Source organism: Natator depressus, chromosome 2, assembly GCF_965152275.1.
Source record: "Natator depressus isolate rNatDep1 chromosome 2, rNatDep2.hap1, whole genome shotgun sequence".
NCBI lineage: Eukaryota > Metazoa > Chordata > Testudines > Cheloniidae > Natator > Natator depressus.
Genome location: NC_134235.1, coordinates 208801334 through 208808748, shown reverse-complemented (window position 1 = coordinate 208808748; position 7415 = coordinate 208801334). Strand labels below are relative to the sequence as shown.

Sequence of the window (7415 nt, the reverse complement as noted above, 5' to 3'; positions counted from 1 at the left end):
GCGAGCTGAGCGTGGAGGAGGGCCAAGGCCCCACGTTCCGTGCGTGGGGTGTTGGGTCCTGTCGCCTCCATTCCAATCCCCCCCCGCGCGTTAGCGGGCCGATGGTACGGCCCAGGGGAGCGGGGATTAGCGCTGGGGCGCGAATGCAGCTCTGTGGCGCTGTTCTTCGCCGCTTCGTTGTGTGCTTCTGCGGCCGGGCAGCCCCCGGAGGTAAGGGCGGCGAGGGACCCTCTGGCAGGGAGAAGCGTGAGGGGAGGTGGGAGGCACCGCCGCGGGCAGGGGAAGTGAGAGGGAGTTTGTGTGTGTGTGTGTGTGTGTGTGTGTGTGTGTGTGTGTGTGTGTGTGTCCATCGTCCGCAAGTCGTGTCCAGCACCGGGCACCGAGCCGCCTGGCCCCTCTGGAGCTGGGGTGGGTTGTTGCGTGTGGTGGTTGTGGGAGCTCTCCGGGCACGGCAGCCCTGCAGGGGGGTGGAAACAAATGGCTCAGCCCTGCGCTGCCCCTTGTTACACGGGCTGTGATGAAGCAGGTGGCTGCCTGGTTGTGCAGTGTCACAAAAAGAATAGTTTGTGTGGAGCAGTGGGTCGGCTGCTGGGAGCGCTGCAGTTTCAAACAGGGATCCCCGAAACCCCTGGAGTTTAGGGGATCGCAGCCTTTGCATTATAGCAGCCGCCCCCACCCAATTGGTAGGTGGATTTCCCGGCTTGGTTGTGTTTTAAAATATGCCTCCTGCATGAATTCTGGGATGTGCGGTGTGACCCTGGTGGTATTATTTTAAATATATCACTATATAATTAAAAAAAAAAACTGCTGAGGTCATTTTTTAGGAGTGCAAATTATAAATTATATGGTTGCAGGTGTCTGCTGACCTGTGGGTCAGTAACACCTTCCGGGGTTTATTTGAAGTACTTTTAACAGACCTCATTTATAATATGTCCAGTTCTGTTTTATTTTTATGCTCACAAAGTTAATTAGCTTTCAAGTAGACAGTTTTTTCTCCCCATCAAAACTCAAGGTTCAAGACTTGTGAAAATACGCAGTTGGAAATTTTACTAAATATGCATTTGTACTCTTTATACCTATTTATACCCATCCATCAAAAGGAAATTGCATTGCGGTTATAAGAGGTTGGATTAAAGGCCCAATGTAAAACTAACAGATCCATGAAATACAACAGAGTCTGTTCAGGATATGGTAGAGTAAAATTCCAGTTGACAATTTATCTTGAACTACCCTAGTAGATGTGAAATGGATTAAATGACTTGTAAAGGGAAAATATAGGTTTTGTGCCATTCTGTTGTTTTTCATGAAGTGAGCTGTAGCTCACGAAAGCTTATGCTCAAATAAATTGGTTAGTCTCTAAGGTGCCACAAGTACTCCTTTTCTTTTTGCGAATACAGACTAACACGGCTGTTACTCTGAAACCTGTCATAAGAAGACCTGTACACTACTTGTTTCTGCTTCCTTCTTCGCCCATTAGTAATTCAGTCAGGGTGGATTTTAAAAAAACAGTAATATGAATTTAAAAAAAAGAAACCTATTTAAAATTAAATTTCACACTGACAACCTAAGTTAAAGCCAAAACTTATTATAATCTATTAAAATTTAAATTAAATTAAAATATTCAGGCAGCATATGTTTGCTGCTAATGTTTTAAAGAACGTCCGCCTACTGTGCTGATGGGAGTCATTGGCTAAGCACTGGCTAGCGTGTGTTGAAGTGCTGTACCTGCTGTAGACAACAGTGTCCTCTTCTGCAGGTGAACAGAGATGATCATCATTTCAGTTTGTTTTGCTAATTCAGTTCAATAACTAGTTCATTCAAAGTTGAGAAACTGAGAGTTGAAAAAGCTACAAAGCTTGTTTTCCTCTTCCAGTATGAATAAAAACAAGTTGTTAGATGATGAGATTTGTAGTTCTAAAATCTTGAAGGATGTGGTGACCAGAAACATTGAGTTCAATCCATTGCTACAGATAATTTCTTTTGTTTAATAAATCAGCTAGTTTTAGATGCAAAACATATTAAACTTTTTTTTCTTGTGTATACAGCACAACATTTAAGATAGTTTTATTTAACTATATAAAACAATTTAAACATGCTGCTTTTGTACATGCATAGGCCTTCCCTGAATTAATTCCTGTTTGAATTAGAGCATATCTTTTAGAAAAACATTCAATCCTGATTTAACAATTGCCGGTGTTGGAGAATTCTTCATAACACTTGGTAAGTTGTTCCAATGGTTCCTTATCCTCACTGTTTAAAAAATTGTGCCTCATTTTAAGACTGAATTAGTGTAGCTTCAGCTTGCAGACAGTGAATCTTGTTATACCTTTGCTAGATTGAAGACACCTTTAATACTGCATTTCTATTCCCCGCGTAGGTACTTACAGGCTGTAAAAGTCACCTTCACCTTTTCTTTAACAAGCTAAGTAGACTTTAGTCTTTCACTTTTAGGCATGTTTTCTAGTCCTTTAATAATTCTTGTGCAACTTCTTCTCTGAAACTTCTCCATTAAAATACTGAAGGAAAAAGTGCTCTTTCTTAAGGATCCAACTCTCCATTCCTCTAACTGAGGGCTCAGAGAGCTTTCAATATGCTTTTCTTAGGCTATGTCTACACTAGAGAGCTTACAGCAGCACAGCTGTACCGATGCAGCTGCGCTTCTGTAAGATCTCTTGTGTAGCTGCTCTATGCTGATGGGAGAAGCTCTCCTGCCAACATGGCGCTGCCCACATCGGTGCTTATGGTGGTGTAACTTATGTCGCTTGGGGGCGGGGGTGTGTTTTTCATACCCCTGAAGGTATGTCTACGCTACGAAATTAGGTCGATTTTATAGAAGTCGAATTTTAGAAATCAATTTTATACAGTCAATTGTGTATGTCCCCACTAAGCACATTAAGTCGGTGGAGTGCGTCCTCACTACCGTGGCTAGCGTTGACTCACGGAGCGATGCACTGTGGGAAGCTATCCCACAGTCTCTGCTGCCCATTGGAATTAAAATCAACAGAATTTGGTTTCCAGGCAGCCCTGGTAAGCCAAAGGGTAAGCGGGGTTGGCTTCTTCTGCCTTCATAACAAGTGGGAATGGTTTCAAACTGCAGCGCCCTCCTTTCCCATAGCAACCAATGCTGGTTGGGTTTACCATTTAAAAGGAGGGACTACAGTTTTGGGGTGGATGTGCTTCCCCACACCCCACCACCTGGGTATTCTCTGGGATGATCCCTTCACCCCTTCCCCCACCACGTGACTATTCTCAGGGGTGATCCCTTTTAGCCAAGCACAAACAGCCCAGCATGAACAGGGTCCTTTTACTGTTCCCTTACAAAAATTTCCCTATTTCAACCAAGTGACCATGAATGATATCACTCTCCTGAGGCTAACAGAGAAAGATAAAGACTGAATGTTGCTTGAATGTGACCAAAACCAGGACCATTCGCTGCCATGCTTTGTGCTGCAATGATTCCAGACTATTTGCTCTTGGCTTGGTGTGGTAAAGTGTCCTACCGTGGAGGACGAAATAAGGCAGCCCTCCCCAGAAACCTTCTGCAAAGGCTTTCAGAGTATCTCCAGGAGAGCTTCATGGAGATGTCCCTGGAGGATTCCTGCTCCATTCCCAGACACGTTAACAGACTTTTCCAGTAGCTGTACTGGCCGCGAATGCATCCCAAGTCTTCAGGGCAAATCAGATATTAAACAGTATTGCTTTTAAACCCTGTGTTTTAGTTACAAATGTGCACTCACCAGAGGTGCCTTCTCTGCCTTTAGGGTTGGGGATCCTGCCTTGGGAGGGTATTGGTTCCAGGGTGATGAAAAGGTCCTGGCTGCCAGGGAGAATGGATTCACTGCTTGCCTGCTGCGCATTCTCCTTCTCCTCCTCCTCATCCACAAAATCCTCCTCCGTGTTGCGTGAGACTCCCCCCTTGCAGGTGTCCACAGACAGTGGTGGGGTAGTGGTAGGGTCCCCCCCTAGAATGCCATGCAGCTGATCACAGAAGCGGCATGTATGGGGCTTTGACCCAGAGCGACCGTTTGCCTCCTTTGTCTTTTGGTAGGCTTGCCTGAGTTCCTTGACTTTCACTGCTGTGTATCCTTGTTGTAGCCTCTGTCCATCACGCCCTGTGCGATTTTTGGCATATATATTAGCATTTCTTCTTTTTGATCAGAGTTCTGCCTGTACAGATTCTTCTCCCCATACAGCAATCAGATCCAGTGTCTCCTGTTCGCTCCATGCTGGAGCTCGTTTCTGGGGGGACTGCATGGTCACCTGTGGTGCTGAGCTCGCCACGCTGACCAAACAGGAAATGAAATTCAAAAGTTCCTGGAGCTTTTCCTGTGTACCTGGCTAGTGCATCGGAGTTGAAAGCGCTGTCCAGAGCGGTCACATTGGAGCACTCTGGGATAGCTCCTGGAGGCCAATAACGTCGATTTGTGTCCGCACTACCCCAAATTCAACCCAGCAAGGTCGATTTTAGCGCTACTCCCCTCACTGGGGAGGAGTACAGAAGTCAATTTTAAGAGCCCTTTAGGTCGACGGAACGGGGTTGCTTGTGTAGACGCATTCATTATAAAATCGACCTAACGCGGCTAAATTTTACCTAACCCTGTAATATAGACCAGGGCTTAGTGACGTAAGTTTTGCTGACATTAGCACTGCCCACACCGGCGCTTTGTTAGCAGTAGAGCGTCTCCCATCAGCATAGAGCAGCTACACAAGAGATATTACAGAAGCGCCGACATAAGTGGTAGTGTTGACATAGCCCTAGTCACCCGAGAAACTTAACGAAAACAGGAAAGTAAAAAGTCTCTTCTTATCTTGAAAATTCTTAAGAAACATCAAGAGAAATTGAGTGTGTGCTCTTTTTTGTTTCTTTTATAGGTAATCTTTTAAGAGATTGTTTAATCAACCAACTGAATTTTCTTCCATTGGTAGGTGCAAGTCAGATCATTATTTTATCTGAATATATTTTTGTGGTATTTAAATCTTACTCCGTTGTTTCAGTGGTGTGAATTGCCTCACTGAGTTTCAAAAATCAATAAAGTCCATAGATGTATAACATATGTCTTGTTTTGTTACTGCTGTTATAATAAATATACAAGTGCTTGTGGATTCTGTTTTATTGTACCCACATTCCAGATTACCTCTCTTCTGTCCACTAGTTTTTAATTACTGGGACTGTTTGGATTGCCACAGTTTGCCATAGTCTCTTCCATTCATAATTTAAACAAAAAACTTTAGCTGCTTTGTGAAGGTGCTCTAACTAAGCTTTTGTAAATGTAATCTACCTAACTTCCCTCTATGTGCTGGCAATACTCCTACTAATGCTGCCCAATATGCCGTTAGCCTTCTTGGCAACAAGGGCACAATGTTGACTCATATCCAGCTTCTTCACTGTAATCCCCAGGTCCTTTTCTATAGAACAGTCGCTTAGCCAGTCGGTCTCAAGCCTGTAGCGGTGCATGGAATCCTAAGTGCAGGACTCTGCACTTGTCCTTGTTGAATTTCATCAGATGTCTGTTAGCCCAATCTTCCAATTTGTCTAGGTCACTCTGGACCCTGTCCCTACCCTTCAGTGTATCTGCCTCTCCCACCATCTTAGTGTCATCCGTGAACTTGCTGAGGGGCAATCCATCCAGATCATTAATGTACATGTTGAAAAAACCGGTCCCAGGACAGACCCCTGGGGCACTCTTCTTGATACTGGCTGCCAACTAGAGATCAAGCTGTTGATTACTAGCCGTTGAGCCTAGCGAGCTAGCCAGCTTTCTGTCCTTATAAATGACTATTTAGGATTGTTTTGTGCACTGAGTGATTATCAAGCTCAGCTTGCCTCTTTATTTTTGATGTTTTCTCAGCTTGTTCATAGAATTTTCATTCTGCTTGCTCAGATTTAAGGACCCCTTATTTATGCTGCACTGAAGGCAATAAACTGTCTTCTATGTGTGTGTCACTGTTAGAGCCTACAAATAAAAACAGTTCCATTCTGAGATGTCAGAGATACTATATATTTCATCTCAGGGTTGATGTGGGTGAATATTTTAAATGTGGGCTTGGGTAGAGATACAATTTGCTTGAATGCTTAAAAATCACTGAAAAATATGATTTCTTCCCCAATTTGTTACAATTGTTTTTCATTATTCTGGAAATACTGATTATGCATCCAAAGGCAACTGAAATATCCAGTAGTAGTGCCACATCGGAAAGAAGTTGACAAATGAAAAAAATCTATCGGTTCTCCCTGGCGTGCTTGTGGACTATTTTCCTGGTCTGTGATGTCTAAGGACACTTCTAAATTTGTTGTACACTTCAAAATCTGATTGCTTTTTTGGGTCTCTTTCATGATTCACAAGTCAGAAAACCAATCTGATTGCTCTAAGGATAGACCTTGGGACATACCCATTATATTTGTCAGAAATAATGCATCTCAAGACTCTTGTGTACCACAAACAGGGATCAGGGTGAAACTTTCTAGTTTCAAACAAAAACATGTTTATTGGCCTTAAGTGGTTCAGCAGCTTTGCTCTATTATAAAATAGACAAACTAGTTAACTTAAGAACTTGCTGGGGATACAAATATTCCAGGGACATGTGTTTTGTGCTATAAACTCCACATCGTTTATTTCTGGAAAAAAAATACATTTTATATCCTTTTATACAGAGGTAGAGATATTAAAAATATATATAAACCCTACAGTTAGTATGTGGTAAAGATTCTTTTTATAGAATTTTTTTTTTTGTGTGTGTTGGGGTATGGTGGAACAGGGCAAGTGTGATTAAGAGATGCTATGTATTTGTGTCACATAACTGATCTAAGAATAGAGTGATTTAGGCCCCAGTCCTTCAGTGGATCCATAAGAGTGCAAGCATCTGTCCCTGTGGTTCAAATTGTGCAGGATCAGGGCCTTACTGACACATACTACCTAACTTGAATAAAAATAATTAGGTGATAGGCTAGCTAGATGAGATGTGCAAGAAGAAAGCTGGTGATCTGTAGGTAAACAATGTTGCAATTTTCTCTTGTTCAATTTGTTACCAGTCCAGCACAGGATATGCTCTTCTCAGATAGTAACTTTTATTTATATGTTACATAGGAAGCTCTTGGTGAACGTTTTTAAATACTGTATTACTCTTCTGTTGATTTTTAGTTTCCAAGAACACAGGAAAGCTCTGCTAGGAAAATAAATTGGTAGTTATTCTTACCACATGATAGAAATCTTGCTTAGAGGCAGCCTTTTGTTTCTATGCTTCATAGAGGTTTGGAAGTTGGAAATTCTTTTTAAAAAGGATTTTCACACAGTGAACATCTTTACATTCATTGCAACAGGATGATCCACTTTAGGTCTATGCATAGGAACATAGGTCTCCTGAACTGAGTTATCCTGATGTCAGATAGTTGAGTCTTTTATGTAAAGGTGCATTGT

General features: G+C 42.6%; 1 protein-coding gene across 2 annotated transcripts in view; it reads left to right on the top strand.

Moving 5' to 3' along the window:
• The first annotated feature begins 12 nt into the window (after positions 1-12).
• BZW2 (basic leucine zipper and W2 domains 2) overlaps positions 13-7415 on the top strand; it is a 78532-nt gene continuing 71129 nt past the window's right edge. Inside the window, exons 1-2 of one of the 2 annotated variants that reach the window (XM_074945823.1) lie at positions 13-210; positions 4873-4922. The gene's annotated coding sequence lies outside the window, so the exon portion shown is untranslated. The remainder of the gene's footprint in view (positions 211-4872; positions 4923-7415) is intronic. The other variant, XM_074945822.1, reaches the window with a different exon arrangement.